General features: G+C 39.1%; 2 protein-coding genes across 5 annotated transcripts in view; one reads left to right on the top strand and one right to left on the bottom strand.

Moving 5' to 3' along the window:
* LOC142160132 (uncharacterized) overlaps window positions 1-21780 on the bottom strand; it is a 187585-nt gene that overhangs the window by 112616 nt on the left and 53189 nt on the right. The gene's annotated exons all lie outside the window — the stretch shown is intronic.
* Window positions 15951-21780, top strand: part of LOC142160075 (uncharacterized) — a 282721-nt gene continuing 276891 nt past the window's right edge. For all 4 annotated transcript variants that reach the window (XM_075214978.1, XM_075214980.1, XM_075214981.1 and 1 more), the window contains exon 1: window positions 15951-16006. The gene's annotated coding sequence lies outside the window, so the exon portion shown is untranslated. The remainder of the gene's footprint in view (window positions 16007-21780) is intronic.

Raw genomic sequence — 21780 nt, forward strand, 5'->3', positions numbered from 1 at the left:
TCTACTGATATTAAGGAGGAATCAGCCTCATGTGAAGGAGGAAACCTCACAGACACTGACACAGATAATACACTATAAAACTTATATTGAGGAGGAATCAGGACTTCTTCAATTCGAGAAGAGTGTTGTAATAACGGGTTTGGCTATGTTCGACAGCAGAGAAAAGAAGGGCGCAATCATATTGAAAACAAATTTTGGTCCTGCTCTGAATGTGGCAAATGACTGAAGATCAAGTCACTTCTTAATATGCACCAGGTAACTCACACACAGGAGAAACCATATTCTTGCTCTGTATGTGGGAAATGGTTTAGACCAGGGGTTCCCAAACTTTTTCAGTTTGCGGCACCCTTAGAGTCTCCAAATTTTTTCAAGGCACCCCTCCAAAATAATTACTGAGCAGTCCTGTTTTAGAAGTAGTTGGGTCAAAAAATTGTAATAAGTATTTAGGTCACGACAGAAATACTTATTTAGTTGTATGCAAAAATGCCCCTCTGCCCACTCTGCATCCAGGCACACTACCCCCTCTGCATCCAGGCACACTGCCCTATCTCACGTTGCCCCCTCTGCCCTCTCTCACGCTGTCCCCCTCCTCTGCCCTCTCTCACGCTGTCCCCCTCCTCTGCCCTCTCTCATGCTGTCCCCCTCCTCTGCCCTCTGTCCCCCTCCTCTGTCATCATTCTGTCCCCCTCCTCTGCCATCATTCTGTTTCCCTCCTCTGCCATCATTCTGTTTCCCTCCTCTGCCACCATCTGTCCCCCTCCTCTGCCATCATTCTGTCCCCCTCCTTTGCCATCTGACCCAGCAGCCTCCTCTTTCCCGCAGCTGTCACTGACGTCGATATTCAGTGACAGCTGCGGGAGATAAGAGGCTGCTGGGTCCCGGCGCCTGGCGGATTGGTAAGTTCCTGTTTTCTTTCTTTTTTATAGGTCTGGCCCGCGGCACCCCAGTGACAGCGCCGCGGCACCCCTGGGAGCCGCGGCGCACAGTTTGGGAACCGCCGGTTTAGACACCAAAGATGTCATATAGGAGCGGAAAAATGTTTTTGCTCTGAAATGTGGGAAATATTTTAACAATAAAACACTTCTGAAAAGTCATGACAAAATTCACACAGGAGATAAAACATTTCCCACATTCAGAGCAGGAATATGGTTTAACTCGAAGTCGGATCTTTATATACATCATAGAGTTCACACAGGAGAGAAACCATATTCTTGCTCAGAGTGTGGGAAATGTTTTAAATGCAAGTCACAGCTTCATAGACATCAGAAAATTCACACAAGTGAGAAACCATATTCTTGGTCTGAATGTGAAAATTGTTTTAAGAGGAAAGAAAATCTTAAGCGTCATCAGAGAATTCACCCAGGAAATAAACCATAGTATTGCGCAGAGTGGGCAAAATATTTTATCAGGAAATCAAATTTTATTACCAGAAAATTCACACATGGGAGAAATCATATTGTTGCTGGGAGTATGTGAAAAGTCTTGTGAACAGAAGCTGGTTATGTAAACATATGCACTTACATATCTAAAATTGTTCTATATGTACAATGTGACTTTTAAACCAAATTCAAGCTGCCTTAAAAATAGCTGGAAAAAAACCATATCAGAACGAATGAAGTATTTTATAGCTGAAAATGTCTTATGAAATGAGCATAAATTACATTGCTCTGCACTCTTGCTTTTCATTTTACCAGTATGTAATATTATTTCATAAAATTTGTTTCACTCAATCACAACATCACTTTATCTGCTTCTCATTGGAAAGAGTGATGGTTGCACATTATATGCTCACCAGCTTTCTTTATCACAGAAATGTATTGTGAAGTTTTTTTATATTTGTTAAAGTTCCTGAAATTTACCAGAATAGAACATATTTTTGAGTGGTGATTGTAAGAGGAGAAGGGGAAAATTTTGAGGTAATTATGTATTTGTGTACAAGCTTTCTTTGTAAATAAAATGTTCATGTGTATTGGTACAAATTTTTCCTGCTAATTTAAAGTATCTATCAGTAAAGCAAAATGAAGGAATCCTTTCGAACCCTTTACAATTTCCAGTGTACCTGCATTAATTTGCTTTGGTTAATTTGTTCTTCATGAAATCCTAATAAACAATAAAGAAAATATGGATAAACAACAATTATTTATGCATTTGTAATTCATTGTTGTGCATCACAGTCCCTGCAGGTAATACACCATATTAGATTTGTGTACAGAATGTGGGAAATGTTTTACCTGTAGTTCACCTCTTGTTATAAAACGGAGATTTCACATAGGAGAAACCACATTCATGGCTCTAGTGGGGAATATTCTGTGAGCAAAAAGCAATATATGTGTTTATTAGATAAGTTCCTTAACAGAGAGGTCAGAAGTTTTCAATGGATTGAATACAAATTTTACATGTAGTTTGTTTCAGTTATTTTTCTTATCATTTACTTATGAAAAATATCTAGCACATAAGTGGATATATTATATGTTGTATAACTTTTCTATTCTATGGGGAGACGTATGTGGGGTTAGACGTGTGTGATTTCTGCACTAAGTGGGATTTTCTCACAAAGTGGACGAAAATGCACAGTTAGACAACACAGCAACTAATCCTCATCTTTCTCTTCTCTTTTCATCTTCAGGTATGTTCATCCATGCTGCTACTACTACTCTGATCATTATTCTGTGAATTTCATCCCTGCAATCTGTGTTTAAGTATGTTCATCCATGCTGCTACTACTACTCTGATCATTATTCTGTGAATTTCATCCCTGCAATCTGTGTTTAAGTATGTTCATCCATGCTGCTACTACTACTCTGATCATTATTCTGTGAATTTCATCCCTGCAATCTGTGTTTAAGTATGTTCATCCATGCTGCTACTACTACTCTGATCATTATTCTGTGAATTTCATCCCTGCAATCTGTGTTTAAGTATGTTCATCCATGCTGCTACTACTACTCTGATCATTATTCTGTGAATTTCATCCCTGCAATCTGTGTTTAAGTATGTTCATCCATGCTGCTACTACTACTCTGATCATTATTCTGTGAATTTCATCCCTGCAATCTGTGTTTAAGTATGTTCATCCATGCTGCTACTACTACTCTGATCATTATTCTGTGAATTTCATCCCTGCAATCTGTGTTTAAGTATGTTCATCCATGCTGCTACTACTACTCTGATCATTATTCTGTGAATTTCATCCCTGCAATCTGTGTTTAAGTATGTTCATCCATGCTGCTACTACTACTCTGATCATTATTCTGTGAATTTCATCCCTGCAATCTGTGTTTAAGTATGTTCATCCATGCTGCTACTACTACTCTGATCATTATTCTGTGAATTTCATCCCTGCAATCTGTGTTTAAGTATGTTCATCCATGCTGCTACTACTACTCTGATCATTATTCTGTGAATTTCATCCCTGCAATCTGTGTTTAAGTATGTTCATCCATGCTGCTACTACTACTCTGATCATTATTCTGTGAATTTCATCCCTGCAATCTGTGTTTAAGTATGTTATAGGAAACTGTTATCTGTTTAAACTTAGGTTGGCACAGTCTTTTATTGCTGCCTAATTTATGATAGGTATCTGGCCTCCTCTATCCTTTCCCACAAATGTTTTCTTTTCCTTTGATTAGCTGACCAATTAGCACATCTGTAGTGTATTCCTAAATTAGACTGACTACATCTTAGCTTCATTCTATGGGGAGACGTATGTGGGGTTAGACGTGTGTGATTTCTACACTAAGTGGGATTTTCTCACAAAGTGGACGAAAATGCACAGTTAGACAACACAGCTGGACAAACATTGGACTACATTTGACTTGATTTAACTCCCAGCAATAAGCAACATCTGCCACAGCCTATTTCTGCACTACTTGTCTATTTATATGGAATACTGCTAAGAGGTAATTCTTAAAATATCCTTGCTTTTACCCCTTTTTTCACAATGTTTCACAAATTGCTTTTCTTAGTCTCATTTCATGGCATGATCTTTAGGACTGTGTCATCTTTCACCCCTCCACCAACACACAAATTTGTTCATATTGCACCTGCATTACTCCACTCACCTCTATTTAACACCCATGAACTGTTGTCCTATTTATTATCTCTAACAAGTACAGCCTCCACCTGTCGCCAGAAAATAAAAGGCCACACATCTTACAATCCCCTTGCCTATCTTTCGCTCACTCTGCTTCTATTAGCTGGTGATATATCACCTAATCCAGGTCCCCCACACTCCTCACACACACATACATCAGAACACTACCGTTCTATAGCAAACCTCAAACACATCACCTGTCTACCCTCTCTTCCCAAGTCCTTTAAATGTGCCCTTTGGAATGCACGATCTGTTTGTAACAAACTTACCTCCGTTCATGATCTCTTCCTCTCAAAAAACCTCAACCTTCTGGCAATAACAGAAACATGGCTCATGCAATCAGACACTGCCTCACCTGCAGCACTTTCACATGGTGGCCTCCATCTCACCCACACCTCCAGACCTGAAGGCAGACAAGGAGGTGGGGTTGGACTACTTCTCTCCCCACAGTGCACATACACAGTTCTACCAAATGTCCCATCACTCACGTTCACATCTTTTGAAGTACATGCTATTCGCATTTTTAATCCATTCTCCCTACGTGTTGCGGTGATCTATCGTCCCCCTGGAGCACACCAACAATTTATTGAGGATTTCTCTGCATGGCTCCCTCACTTCTTATCTTCAGACATCCCCACCATCATCATGGGTGACTTCAACATCCCCATTGATAACCCACCTTCCAAAGCTGCTTCCAAACTACTCTCTCTAACATCCTCACTTGACCTCTCCCAGTGGATTGAATCATCTACTCATAAGGATGGCCACTGCCTTGATCTTGTTTTCTCTAGACTATGCTCAGTTTCTAACTTTATTAATACACCCTTCCCCCTCTCGGATCATCACCTTATCAGCTACACTCTCACCCCCACTGCTCTAACCTCTCTACTGTCTAACTCAACCAAGCCTCCTCATACTTGTAGAAATCTGAATTCTATTAATCTTCAACAATTTTCCACCTCTCTCCAACACCTTCTCTCCCCTATCTCTACATTCTCATCCCCTGAGATGGCAGTACCTCATTTTCACCTAACCTTAGCAACGGCCCTTGATCAAGTGGCTCCAGCGACACTTCATACTACACGTCGACTTCGATGTCAACCGTGGCACACCAAAGCAACACGAAATCTTCAAAAACTGTCCCGTAAAGCAGAACGTCACTGGCGTAAATCTCGAAGCTCTAATGACTTCTTCACATATACTTCTGTCTACCACTCCTATCGAAATGCTCTGGACACTGCAAAACAAACATACTTTCAATCTCTTATCTATGCTCAGGCTTCTAACCCCAAACGCCTTTTCAATACATTTAATCATCTTCTCAATCCTCCCACCCCGAACCCTCCATCTACTATCAGTGCTCAGGATCTTGCTACCTACTTCAAGGACAAGATTGATAAGATCAGACTAGAAATGGTATCCTCTTCCTCAACAAGCCATCAGCTCATTTCCTTCCCACTACCCTCTGACACCCTCTCTTCATTTGACCCCACAAATGAAGAGGAAATTTCTACGCTCTTCTTATCTTCCTACTCTACCTCCTGTCCTCTTGATCCTATTCCCTCGCAAATTGGTAGATCCCTGTCTTCTGTGCTCATTTCACCTCTAACTCAAATCTGTAATCTCTCACTCTCTACTGGCATCTTTCCATCACTATACAAGCATGCAGTGATTACTCCTATTCTAAAAAAACAAAACTCCGACCCAAACTCTCTCTCAAATTACCGTCCCATCTCTCAGCTCCCTTGCCCCTCCAAGCTTCTAGAGAGACTTGCCTACACTCGCCTCACACGCTTTCTTTCCGCAAACAACCTGTTGGATCCTCTTCAGTCAGGCTTTCGTTCTCAACACTCCACAGAGACTGCGCTGACCAAGGTTGTTAATGATCTGATCACTGCTAAGACTGAACGCCATTACTCTCTCCTAATTCTCCTTGATCTCTCGGCTGCATTTGACACAGTTGACCACTCTCTTCTCATACAAACGCTGCAATCCCTAGGTCTTCAAGACACAGTTCTATCCTGGTTCTCATCTTACCTCTCTAATCGCTCTTTCACTGTTAATTTCTCTGGAGCCACATCTGCTCCGCTTCCCCTATCAGTTGGAGTACCACAAGGCTCGGTGCTAGGTCCTCTGCTGTTCTCTATCTATACCGCTTCTCTTGGAAATCTAATAAGTTCCTTTGGCTTTCAGTATCATCTCTATGCGGATGATACCCAAATCTATCTATCCTCTCCTGATATCTCGACATCTGTGTTGTCCCGTGTAACTGACTGTCTTTCTGCCATTTCATCTTGGATGTCCTCTCGTCAACTCAAACTTAATCTTTCTAAAACAGAGTTAATAATATTCCCACCCGCCAACAAGAGCATACCTGACATTTCTATCTCTGTTGATAACATGACCATAAATCCCACCCCACAAGCTCGCTGCCTAGGTGTAATCCTTGATTCACGCCTATCCTTTGTTCCCCACATTGACTCTATATCTAAATCATGTTACATACATCTAAAGAACATTTCCAGAATCCGCACATATCTCACACAAGACACTGCTAAAACCTTAATTCATGCACTAATCATCTCCCGCATTGACTATTGCAATTCCCTCCTTACTGGTCTTCCCAAAAACAGACTCAAACCCCTAAAATCTATTTTGCATGCTTCGGCAAGACTGATTTTCCTTGCAAATAGCTATTCCTCTGTGAATCACTCTGTATGTCTCTACACTGGCTGCCTGTCTTCTACCGAATCCAATATAAAATACTTTTACTAACCTACAAGGCCATCAACAAAGCTGCACCAACATACATCTCCTCTCTTGTCTCAAAATATCTCCCAACTCGGCAACTCCGTTCTGCAAAAGATCTGCGTCTCTCATCCACCCTCATTACATCCTCCCATTCCCGGTTACAGGACTTTTTTCGGGCTGCACCCACTCTATGGAACTCTCTCCCTCGCACAATAAGACTCTCCTCTGTTCTACAAACTTTCAAGCGTTCTCTGAAAACCTACCTATTCAGACAAGCGTATAATATTCCTCAACCACCATCTTAACCTCACTACCTTTAGCCTGTTACACAATTTCACACAAGACAACTACCCCCGGACCAACATTATTGTGTGACAGGATCATTTAGCTTATGAATCACCCTACCTTTGCAGTCTGGCTGGGCCAAGATGCAAAATGTATACTTAATCTCATGTGTCAATCTCCCATTGTCCCATAGATTGTAAGCTTGCGAGCAGGGCCTTCTCACCTCTTTGTCTGTTTTACCCAGTTTGTTTATTAGTTTATTACGTTTGTCCCCAATTGTAAAGCGCTACGGAATATGTTGGCGCTATATAAATAACTGATGATGATGATGATGAACTTTGGTCCAAACAAAATAGGTTTATTTATCTGTGCTCCCTTTGGATAGTGTTTGGGGTAAGCTGCCATGTGAAGTTACGGATAGGAGACCCCTGTTCCTCTAGAGATTATGGACAAGATAAAGTAAACTTCAAGGCGCTGAAGGGAATGGAATTGTAGGATTTGTTTTAGTAGTAATAATTGGTGAGTGTGCAAAGTAAGCAGTGTATTTATAATGGTAATTGTATTGTATTATTCATCATGTCACTTCTTGCACACAGTTGTTCAAACTGATATTATTACAAACAGTAAATGTGTTGGTGCAGTTTAATACAAGCTGTGAAACAAATTTCATAACAATAGTGTTTATAGTAAAGTAGACAAAAATGTATAAAATAAAAATAAGGAAATGTCTTTTAAAGGAGAAAAGGATATTGTATCCTGAAAAAATATGTATCAACATACAGTCCAGAAAACTAAAAGGTGAAGTTCTTTAGAAGAGGGGAAACGGTGGTTATTGGTTAGTTAAAATAAATCTTTGAGTTGATGATAAAGATGGAAAAGAGGATATATATGTATATGGTTCTAGAAGAAGCTTAGAATGATCCTGTAGTGTAAGTGGCTATGTTCCGCACAGTAAAGATCTGTTTGTACGTATCAAGTGTGAAAGGCAGCCATGATGGTAAAAAGTAATGCACACGTGCATTTACGCTAATTGTTCTTATTTTCTTCTGCTTATCCCTCCTGCACGACCATTTTCTTACCTCCTCTGTGAAGAGTGGGGGGGGGGGGCATGTAGTGTAGTCTTGTTGGTCTACGTTAGATGCTTCAGAGGGTTCACGCATGCTCGGTAGAGTCACAATATGTGTAGACGGATTACTGCAGTTAGCAGTGTGACCGCTACGTCCCGGCAGGCAGGCGGATTTTTCTTTAATCAGTAGTTACGGGGATCAGGTCATCAAGCAGAAGAAAATAAGAACAATTAGTGTAAATGTCTCTTGGCTCTATCTTGTCTATAATTCTGGTCCTCCTACATCACAACTTCCCTCACACAGTTCTTTCTGGACAAGGGACAAAATGTGAATATGAGATAAAATAAAGTAGGAGACACATATGGTCTTTATTTTGGAAAGTAAAAAAACAGAAACAATGACCGCTAAATGGACCTAAAGTAATGTAAGTGTAATCTATCCAAAATATTGGTTATATATATTAAATAAAATTAATATGAAAGATAGATACAATTGAAGGCGTCTGTTAATGGCAGAAAAATATAAGCAACAATCCACAGTTCTCTTTATTAAAAAAAAAAAATCTATTATTTTTATTATAATGTTCTCAGTATTGCAATGAAAAGTTGAAAATGTATGTAGTAATCATACACATGTATCACGTATCCAGCAATTAATTTAGAACAAGCAAAGAGCACACGTATAAAATCCTCACAACGTTTTACCTTTGAGATATCAACATTATTCTTAGGAACTCAAGTCCCATAACATAAATATATCACAAAGAAAGGAACCTTATATAATATATCAGTAGTTATGGTCCTTAGGAGCTTACAAGTCCCAGTATAAATCCTAGATTTCTTCAGCTATTCCACAAGAGGTTATAGTCCCACTTAGCAGTGAACATTCTGTGGGCAGTAATCTCAACTTTGTTCACAGGTTTCCATCCAATGTAGCTATAGGTTAGTTTCAATAAACAGAAATGTACGTGGCCAACTTACTAAAAGTAATGTACGCCTGTATATATTAAGCTTGTTTTACTGACACGTTTTGTCTTCAGTAATCTTTGACTTTGTCAAAGATAACTTGTCTAAAAGCAGAAAACTTCCTATATAGTGTTTTTCCTATGTTCATAACACCTAGGCCTGATTCATTAAGGATCTTAAATGATGAGGTATCTTATTTCAGTCTCCTGGACAAAACCATGTTACAATGCAAGGGGTGCAAACTAGTTTTCTGTTTTGCACATATGTTAAATACGGACTGTTTTTTTTCATGTAGCACACAAATATACACTTTAAACTTCAGTGTACAAATAAGTTATCAAGTATTTGTGTGCTACATGAAAAAACAGTCAGTATGGAGTATGGAGTCTGTCTCCCAGAATCCCTCACTTCTCCAGTTAAGTTCCTGTTAGATTACTAGAGATAACAGTGATGTCACAGACTCCTCACCTCTCCAGTTATATCCCTTTTATATTACTACAGATAACAGTGATGTCACAGACTCCCTCACCTCTCCAGTCATATCCTGTTATATTACTACAGATAACAGTGATGTCACAGACTCCCTCACCTCTCCAGTTATATCCCTGTTATATTACTACATATAACAGTGATGTCACAGTCTCCCTCACCTTTCCAGTCATATCCTGTTATATTACTACAGATAACAGTGATGTCACAGACTCCCTCACCTCTCCGCTCATATCCCTGTTATATTACTACAGATAAGAGTGATGTCACAGACTCCCTCACCTCTCCAGTTATATCCCTGTTATATTACTACATATAACAGTGATGTCACAGTCTCCCTCACCTTTCCAGTCATATCCTGTTATATTACTACAGATAACAGTGATGTCACAGTCTCCCTCACCTTTCCAGTCATATCCTGTTATATTACTACAGATAACAGTGATGTCACAGACTCCCTCACCTCTCCGCTCATATCCCTGTTATATTACTACAGATAAGAGTGATGTCACAGACTCCCTCACCTCTCCAGTCATATCCCTGTTATATTACTACAGATAAGAGTGATGTCACAGACTCCCTCACCTCTCCAGTCATATCCCTGTTATATTACTACAGATAACAGTGATGTCACAGACTCCCTCACCTCTCCGGTCATATCCTGTTATATTGCTACAGATAACAGTGATGTCACAGACTCCCTCACCTCTCCAGTCATATCCTGTTATATTACTACAGATAACAGTGATGTCACAGGCTCCCTCACCTCTCCAGTCATATCCCTGTTATATTACTACAGATAACAGTGATGTCACAGACTCCCTCACCTCTCCAGTCATATCCTGTTATATTACTACAGATAACAGTGATGTCACAGTCTCTCTCACCTCTCCAGTCATATCCTGTTATATTACTACAGATAACAGTGATATCACAGACTCCCTCACCTCTCCAGTCATATCACTGTTATATTACTACAGATAACAGTGATGTCACAGACTCCCTCACCTCTCCAGTCACATCCTGTTATATTACTACAGATAACAGTGATATCACAGACTCCCTCACCTCTCCAGTCACATCCTGTTATATTACTACAGATAACAGTGATGTCACAGACTCCCTCACCTCTCCAGTTATATCCCTGTTATATTACTACAGATAACAGTGATGTCACAGACTCCCTCACCTCCCCAGTCATATCCCTGTTATATTACTACAGATAACAGTGATGTCACAGACTCCCTCACCTCTCCGCTCATATCCCTGTTATATTACTACAGATAAGAGTGATGTCACAGACTCCCTCACCTCTCCAGTCATATCCCTGTTATATTACTACAGATAAGAGTGATGTCACAGACTCCCTCACCTCTCCAGTCATATCCCTGTTATATTACTACAGATAACAGTGATGTCACAGACTCCCTCACCTCTCCGGTCATATCCTGTTATATTACTACAGATAACAGTGATGTCACAGACTCCCTCACCTCTCCAGTCATATCCTGTTATATTACTACAGATAACAGTGATGTCACAGGCTCCCTCACCTCTCCAGTCATATCCCTGTTATATTACTACAGATAACAGTGATGTCACAGACTCCCTCACCTCTCCAGTCATATCCTGTTATATTACTACAGATAACAGTGATGTCACAGTCTCTCTCACCTCTCCAGTCATATCCTGTTATATTACTACAGATAACAGTGATATCACAGACTCCCTCACCTCTCCAGTCATATCACTGTTATATTACTACAGATAACAGTGATGTCACAGACTCCCTCACCTCTCCAGTCACATCCTGTTATATTACTACAGATAACAGTGATATCACAGACTCCCTCACCTCTCCAGTTATATCCCTGTTATATTACTACAGATAACAGTGATGTCACAGACTCCCTCACCTCCCCAGTCATATCCCTGTTATATTACTACAGATAACAGTGATGTCACAGACTCCCTCACCTCTCCGGTCATATCCCTGTTATATTACTACAGATAACAGTGATGTCACAGACTCCCTCACCTCTCCAGTCACATCCTGTTATATTACTACAGATAACAGTGATATCACAGACTCCCTCACCTCTCCAGTCATATCCTGTTATATTACTACAGATAACAGTGATATCACAGGCTCCCTCACCTCCCCAGTCATATCCCTGTTATATTACTACAGATAACAGTGATGTCACAGACTCCCTCACCTCTCCAGTCATATCCTGTTATATTACTACAGATAACAGTGATGTCACAGGCTCCCTCACCTCTCCAGTCATATCCCTGTTATATTACTACAGATAACAGTGATGTCACAGACTCCCTCACCTCTCCAGTCATATCCTGTTATATTACTACAGATAACAGTGATGTCACAGTCTCTCTCACCTCTCCAGTCATATCCTGTTATATTACTACAGATAACAGTGATATCACAGACTCCCTCACCTCTCCAGTTATATCCCTGTTATATTACTATAGATAACAGTGATGTCACAGACTCCCTCACCTCCCCAGTCATATCCCTGTTATATTACTACAGATAACAGTGATGTCACAGACTCCCTCACCTCTCCGGTCATATCCCTGTTATATTACTACAGATAACAGTGATGTCACAGACTCCCTCACCTCTCCGGTCATATCCCTGTTATATTACTACAGATAACAGTGATGTCACAGACTCCCTCACCTCTCCGGTCATATCCCTGTTATATTACTACAGATAACAGTGATGTCACAGACTCCCTCACCTCTCCAGTCACATCCTGTTATATTACTACAGATAACAGTGATGTCACAGACTCCCTCACCTCTCCAGTCATATCCCTGTTATATTACTACAGATAACAGTGATGTCACAGACTCCCTCACCTCCCCAGTCATATCCCTGTTATATTACTACAGATAACAGTGATGTCACAGACTCCCTCACCTCTCCGGTCATATCCCTGTTATATTACTACAGATAACAGTGATGTCACAGACTCCCTCACCTCTCCAGTCACATCCTGTTATATTACTACAGATAACAGTGATATCACAGACTCCCTCACCTCTCCAGTCATATCCTGTTATATTACTACAGATAACAGTGATATCACAGGCTCCCTCACCTCCCCAGTCATATCCCTGTTATATTACTACAGATAACAGTGATGTCACAGACTCCCTCACCTCTCCAGTCATATCCTGTTATATTACTACAGATAACAGTGATGTCACAGACTCCCTCACCTCTCCAGTCATATCCTGTTATATTACTACAGATAACAGTGATATCACAGACTCCCTCACCTCTCCAGTCATATCCTGTTATATTACTACAGATAACAGTGATGTCACAGGCTCCCTCACCTCTCCAGTCATATCCCTGTTATATTACTACAGATAACAGTGATGTCACAGACTCCCTCACCTCTCCAGTCATATCCTGTTATATTACTACAGATAACAGTGATATCACAGACTCCCTCACCTCTCCAGTCATATCCTGTTATATTACTACAGATAACAGTGATGTCACAGACTCCCTCACCTCTCCAGTCATATCCTGTTATATTACTACAGATAACAGTGATGTCACAGTCTCTCTCACCTCTCCAGTCATATCCTGTTATATTACTACAGATAACAGTGATATCACAGACTCCCTCACCTCTCCAGTTATATCCCTGTTATATTACTATAGATAACAGTGATGTCACAGACTCCCTCACCTCCCCAGTCATATCCCTGTTATATTACTACAGATAACAGTGATGTCACAGACTCCCTCACCTCTCCGGTCATATCCCTGTTATATTACTACAGATAACAGTGATGTCACAGACTCCCTCACCTCTCCAGTCATATCCCTGTTATATTACTACAGATAACAGTGATGTCACAGACTCCCTCACCTCTCCAGTCACATCCTGTTATATTACTACAGATAACAGTGATGTCACAGACTCCCTCACCTCTCCAGTCATATCCCTGTTATATTACTACAGATAACAGTGATGTCACAGACTCCCTCACCTCTCCAGTCACATCCTGTTATATTACTACAGATAACAGTGATGTCACAGACTCCCTCACCTCCCCAGTCATATCCCTGTTATATTACTACAGATAACAGTGATGTCACAGACTCCCTCACCTCTCCAGTCATATCCTGTTATATTACTACAGATAACAGTGATATCACAGACTCCTCACCTCTCCAGTCATATCCTGTTATATTACTACAGATAACAGTGATATCACAGACTCCCTCACCTCTCCAGTCATATCCTGTTATATTACTACAGATAACAGTGATGTCACAGACTCCCTCACCTCTCCAGTCATATCCCTGTTATATTACTACAGATAACAGTGATATCACAGACTCCCTCACCTCTCCAGTCATATCCTGTTATATTACTACAGATAACAGTGATGTCACAGACTCCCTCACCTCTCCAGTCATATCCTGTTATATTACTACAGATAACAGTGATGTCACAGACTCCCTCACCTCTCCAGTCATATCCTGTTATATTACTACAGATAACAGTGATATCACAGACTCCCTCACCTCTCCCGTCATATCCTGTTATATTACTACAGATAACAGTGATGTCACAGACTCCCTCACCTCTCCAGTCATATCCTGTTATATTACTACAGATAACAGTGATGTCACAGACTCCCTCACCTCTCCAGTCATATCCTGTTATATTACTACAGATAACAGTGATGTCACAGACTCCCTCACCTCTCCAGTCATATCCTGTTATATTACTACAGATAACAGTGATATCACAGACTCCCTCACCTCTCCAGTTATATCCCTGTTATATTACTATAGATAACAGTGATGTCACAGACTCCCTCACCTCCCCAGTCATATCCCTGTTATATTACTACAGATAACAGTGATGTCACAGACTCCCTCACCTCTCCAGTCATATCCTGTTATATTACTACAGATAACAGTGATGTCACAGACTCCTCACCTCTCCAGTCATATCCTGTTATATTACTACAGATAACAGTGATGTCACAGACTCCCTCACCTCTCCAGTCATATCCTATTATATTACTACAGATAACAGTGATGTCACAGACTCCCTCACCTCTCCAGTCATATCCCTGTTATATTACTACAGATAACAGTGATGTCACAGACTCCCTCACCTCTCCAGTCATATCCTGTTATATTACTACAGATAACAGTGATGTCACAGACTCCCTCACCTCTCCAGTCATATCCTGTTATATTACTACAGATAACAGTGATGTCACAGACTCCCTCACCTCTCCAGTCATATCCCTGTTATATTACTACAGATAACAGTGATATCACAGACTCCCTCACCTCTCCAGTCATATCCTGTTATATTACTACAGATAACAGTGATGTCACAGACTCCCTCACCTCTCCAGTCATATCCTGTTATATTACTACAGATAACAGTGATGTCACAGACTCCCTCACCTCTCCAGTCATATCCTGTTATATTACTACAGATAACAGTGATGTCACAGACTCCCTCACCTCTCCAGTCATATCCTGTTATATTACTACAGATAACAGTGATATCACAGACTCCCTCACCTCTCCAGTCATATCCTGTTATATTACTACAGATAACAGTGATATCACAGACTCCCTCACCTCTCCAGTCATATCCTGTTATATTACTACAGATAACAGTGATATCACAGACTCCTCACCTCTCCAGTCATATCCTGTTATATTACTACAGATAACAGTGATGTCACAGACTCCCTCACCTCTCCAGTCATATCCTGTTATATTACTACAGATAACAGTGATGTCACAGACTCCCTCACCTCTCCAGTCATATCAGTAAACATAATAGTATACAGTATAAAGTATAATAGCATAAAATAAGTATTATAGTATAAAGTATAATAGTATAAAGTAAGAATAATAGTTTATAGTCTAAGTCTAATAGTATATAGTAAGTATAATAGTATATAGTAAGTATAATATACAGAGATATATATATATATATATAATCCCATCTTCCCCTCATGCAGTGATCAGCACCATATCCAGCAGTCACACAATGAAGCTGTATCCCCTACATACATCATGTGTGTCCTCATTGTACACTCAGTGATCCTGGTAATAATCCAGCTGCTGTAGGTATCAGACAGGACACAATGTATCTCTATGTACACTCTCTGCTACACAGGACAGCAGGGAGCTGGCAGTAATGTCCCGGATGTCATGTGACACAGCCATGTGACCTGTCCCTGCAGAAGGAGTCTCCGGCAGCCATTTTGTTGTAGCCAATCTCACCAAACGCTGTAGCCCAGGGCCGAGGACACCCGGGAGAGAGAAGGTGACTGGTAGTGATTGTAACTCCTATTACATGTCTGTGTCTTCTTATTATATTTATATAGTGTGTGATAGTCATCATAATCTATAAATCCTGTATTATATAACATAGTCTTATTATACAGCCTGTTCTGGGGATGTCAGTCCTTACAGTCTAATGGTGATCACTATATCTATATAGTATATACAGTGTCCTGTCCTTACATCTATATCTATAGTATATACAGTGTCCTGTCCTTACATCTATATCTATAGTATATACAGTGTCCTGTCCTTACATCTATATCTGTAGTATATACAGTGTCCTGTCCCTACATCTATATCTATAGTATATACAGTGTCCTGTCCTTATATCTATAGTATATACAGTGTCCTGTCCCTACATCTATATCTATAGTATATACAGTGACCTGTCCTTACATCTATATCTATAGTATATACAGTGTCCTATACTTACATCTATATCTATAGTATATACAGTGTCCTGTCCTTATATCTATATCTATAGTATATACAGTGTCCTGTCCTTATATCTATAGTATATACAGTGTCCTGTCCCTACATCTATATCTATAGTATATACAGTGACCTGTCCTTACATCTATATCTATAGTATATACAGTGTCCTATACTTACAGCTATATCTATAGTATATACAGTGTCCTGTCCTTACATCTATATCTATAGTATATACAATATCCTGTCCCTACATCTATATCTATACAGTGTCCTGTCCTTATATCTATAGTATATCCAGTGTCCTGTCCTTACATCTATATCTATATTATATACAGTGTCCTGTCCTTATATCTATAGTATATCCAGTGTCCTGTCCTTACATCTATATCTATATTATATACAGTGTCCTGTCCTTATATCTATGGTATATACAGTGTCCTGTCCTTACATCTATATCTATAGTATATACAGTGTTCTGTCCCTACATCTATATCTATAGTATATACAGTGTCCTGTCCCTACATCTATATCTATAGTATATACAGTGTCCTGTCCTTATATCTATAGTATATCCAGTGTCCTGTCCTTACATCTATATCTATATTATATCCAGTGTCCTGTCCTTATATCTATAGTATATCCAGTGTCCTGTCCTTACATCTATATCTATATTATATACAGTGTCCTGTCCTTACATCTATATTATATACAGTGTCCTGTCCTTATATCTATAGTATATACAGTGTCCTATCCTTATACCTATATCATATACAGTGTCCTGTCCTTATATCTATAGTATATACAGTATCCTGTCCTTATATCTATAGTATATACAGTGTCCTATCCTTATATCTATATCTATATTATATACAGTGTCCTGTCCTTATATCTATAGTATATACAGTGTCCTATCCTTATACCTATACCTACAGTATATACAGTGTCCTGTCCTTACATCTATATCTATAGTATATACAGTGTCCTGTCCTTATATCTATATCTATAGTATATACAGTGTCCTGTCCCTACATCTATATCTATAGTATATACAGTGTCCTGTCCTTACATCTATATCTATAGTATATACAGTGTCCTGTCCTTATATCTATAGTATATACAGTGTCCTATCCTTATACCTATATCTATTGTATATACAGTGTCCTGTCCCTACATCTATATCTATAGTATATACAGTGTGCTGTCCCTACAACTATATCTATAGTATATACAGCGTCCTGTCCCTACATCTATATCTATATCTATAGTATATACAGTGTCCTGTCCCTACATCTATTTCTATATTATATACAGTGTCCTGTCCTTACATCTATATCTATATTATATACAGTGTCCTGTCCTTATATCTATATCTATAGTATATACAGTGTCCTGTCCTTACATCTATATCTATAGTATGTACAGTATCCTGTCCCTACATCTATATCTATATTATATACAGTGTCCTGTCCATATATCTATAGTATATACAGTGTCCTATCCTTATACCTATATCTATAGTATATACAGTGTCCTGTCCTTATATCTATAGTATATACAGTGTCCTGTCCCTACATCTATAGTATATACCGGCGGCTCCCTGGGGTGCCGCGGCGTTGTCACAGGGGTGCCGCGATCGTCCTAGAAAAACAAAAAAACAAACAAAAACAAAGCAAAAAAAACAAACTTACCCATCGTCCAGAGCCGGATCCTCCTCCTCACTGACTGCTGGGCGTGACGTCATCATGTCCGACAGCCTCAGTGAGGAGCAGCAGCAGAGAAGACGTCAGGGAAGAAGGTAAGTAAAGGAAGTGAAGGGGGGCACTGAGAGACACTGAAGGGAGACACAGAGAGGCTGAAGGGGATAGAGAGACACTGAAGGGGGACACAGAGAGGCTGAAGGAGGGCGCAGAGAGACGCTGAAGGAGGGGGGCAGAGAGACGCCGAAGGAGGGGGACAGAGAGAGACGCTAAAGGGGGGTCAGAGTGTGAGCTGATGAAGAGGGACACAGAGTGTGAGATGGCGAAGAGGGGGACACAGGGTGTGAGATGGCGAAGAGGGGGACATGGTGTGAGATGGCGAAGAGGGGGACACGGTGTGAGATGGCGTAGAGGTGGACACAGGGTGTGAGATGGCGAAGAGGGGGACATGGTGTGAGATGGCGAAGAGGGGGACACAGGGTGTGAGATGGCGTAGAGGGGGACACAGGGTGTGTGATGGCGAAGAGGGGGACACAGGGTGTGAGATAGAGAAGGGGATACAGAGTGATATGATGAAGGGGCACAATGTGATGGTGAAGGGGTCTAAATACATCTTACGTCATTTTGACCCAACTACTTAAAAAACAGGACTACCCGGTAATTATTTTTGCTTAGGGGTGCCTTGGAAAAGTTATGGTGACCCTAAGGGTGCCTCAAGCTGAGAAAGTTTGGGAACCACTGGTATATACAGTGTGCTGTCCCTACATCTATATCTATAGTATATACAGCGTCCTGTCCCTACATCTATATCTATAGTATATACAGTGTCCTGTCCTTACATCTATATCTATAGTATATACAGTATCCTGTCCCTACATCTATATATATATTATATACAGTGTCCTGTTCTTACATCTATATCTATATTATATACAGTGTCCTGTCCTTATATCTATAGTATATACAGTGTCCTATCCTTATACCTATATCTATATTATATACAGTGTCCTGTCCTTATATCTATAGTATATACAGTGTCCTGTTCTTACATCTATATCTATATTATATACAGTGTCCTGTCCTTATATCTATAGTATATACAGTGTCCTATCCTTATACCTATATCTATATTATATACAGTGTCCTGTCCTTATATCTATAGTATATACAGTGTCCTGTCCTTACATCTATATCTATATTATATACAGTGTCCTGTCCTTATATCTATAGTATATACAGTGTCCTGTGCTTATATCTATAGTATATACAGTGTCCTATCCTTATACCTATATCTATATTATATACAGTATCCTGTCCTTATATCTATAGTATATACAGTGTCCTATCCTTATACCTATATCTATAGTATATACAGTGTCCTGTCCCTACATCTATATCTATAGTATATACAGTGTCCTGTCCTTATACCTATATCTATATTATATACAGTGTCCTGTCCTTATATCTATAGTATATACAGTGTCCTGTCCTTATATCTATATCTATAGTATATACAGCGTCCTGTCCCTACATCTATATCTATAGTATATACAGTGTCCTGTCCTTACATCTATATCTATAGTATATACAGTATCCTGTCCCTACATCTATATCTATATTATATACAGTGTCCTGTCCTTATATCTATAGTATATACAGTGTCCTATCCTTATACCTATATCTATATTATATGCAGTGTCCTGTCCTTATATCTATAGTATATACAGTGTCCTATCCTTATACCTATATCTATAGTATATACAGTGTCCTGTCCTTACATCTATATCTACAGTATATACAGTGTGCTATCCTTATATCTATAGTATATACAGTGTCATGTCCTTATATCTATATCTATAGTATATACAGTGTCCTGTCCTTACATCTATATCTATAGTATATACAGTGTCCTGTCCCTACATCTATATCTATATTATATACAGTGTCCTGTCCTTATATCTATAGTATATACAGTGTCCTGTCCTTATATCTATAGTAAATACAGTGTCCTATCCTTATACCTATATCTATAGTATATACAGTGTCCTGTCCCTACATCTATATCTATAGTATATACAGTGTCCTGTCCTTATATCTATAGTATATACAGTGTCCTATCCTTATACCTATATCTATATTATATACAGTGTCCTGTCCTTATATCTATAGTATATACAGTATCCTATCCTTATATCTATAGTATATACAGTGTCCTATCCTTATACCTATATCTATATTATATACAGTGTCCTGTCCTTATACCTATATCTATAGTATATACAGTGTCCTGTCCTTACATCTATATCTATAGTATATACAGTGTCCTGTCCTTATATCTATATCTATAGTATATACAGTGTCCTATCCTTATACCTATATCTATAGTATATACAGTGTCCTGTCCTTACATCTATATCTATAGTATATACAGTGTCCTGTCCTTATATCTATATTATATACAGTGTCCTGTCCTTATACCTATATATATAGTATATACAGTGTCCTATCCTTATACCTATATCTATATTATATACAGTGTCCTGTCCTTATACCTATATCTATAGTATATACAGTGTCCTGTCCTTACATCTATATCTATAGTATATACAGTGTCCTGTCCTTATATCTATATCTATAGTATATACAGTGTCCTATCCTTATACCTATATCTATAGTATATACAGTGTCCTGTCCTTACATCTATATCTATAGTATATACAGTATCCTATCCTTATATCTATATTATATACAGTGTCCTGTCCTTATACCTATATCTATAGTATATACAGTGTCCTATCCTTATACCTATATCTATAGTATATACAGTGTCCTGTCCTTACATCTATATCTATAGTATATACAGTGTCCTGTCCTTATATCTATATCTATAGTATATACGGTGTCCTGTCCCTACATCTATATCTATAGTATATACAGTGTCCTGTCCTTATATCTATAGTATATACAGTGTCCTGTCCTTACATCTATATCTATATTATATACAGTGTCCTGTCCTTATATCTATAGTATATACAGTGTCCTATCCTTATACCTATATCTATTGTATATACAGTGTCCTTTCCCTACATCTATATCTATAGTATATACAGTGTCCTGTCCTTATATCTATAGTATATACAGTGTCCTATCCTTATACCTATATCTATAGTATATACAGTGTCCTGTCCTTATATCTATATCTATAGTATATACGGTGTCCTGTCCCTACATCTATATCTATAGTATATACAGTGTCCTGTCCTTATATCTATAACATATACAGTGTCCTGTCCTTACATCTATATCTATATTATATACAGTGTCCTGTCCTTATATCTATAGTATATACAGTGTCCTATCCTTATACCTATATCTATTGTATATACAGTGTCCTTTCCCTACATCTATATCTATAGTATATACAGTGTGCTGTCCCTACATCTATATCTATAGTATATACAGTGTCCTGTCCTTATATCTATATCTATAGTATATACAGTGTCCTGTCCTTACATCTATATCTATAGTATGTACAGTATCCTGTCCCTACATCTATATCTATATTATATACAGTGACCTGTCCTTATATCTATAGTATATACAGTGTCCTATCCTTATACCA

This window comes from Mixophyes fleayi, chromosome 6 (genome assembly GCF_038048845.1).
Source record: "Mixophyes fleayi isolate aMixFle1 chromosome 6, aMixFle1.hap1, whole genome shotgun sequence".
NCBI lineage: Eukaryota > Metazoa > Chordata > Amphibia > Anura > Limnodynastidae > Mixophyes > Mixophyes fleayi.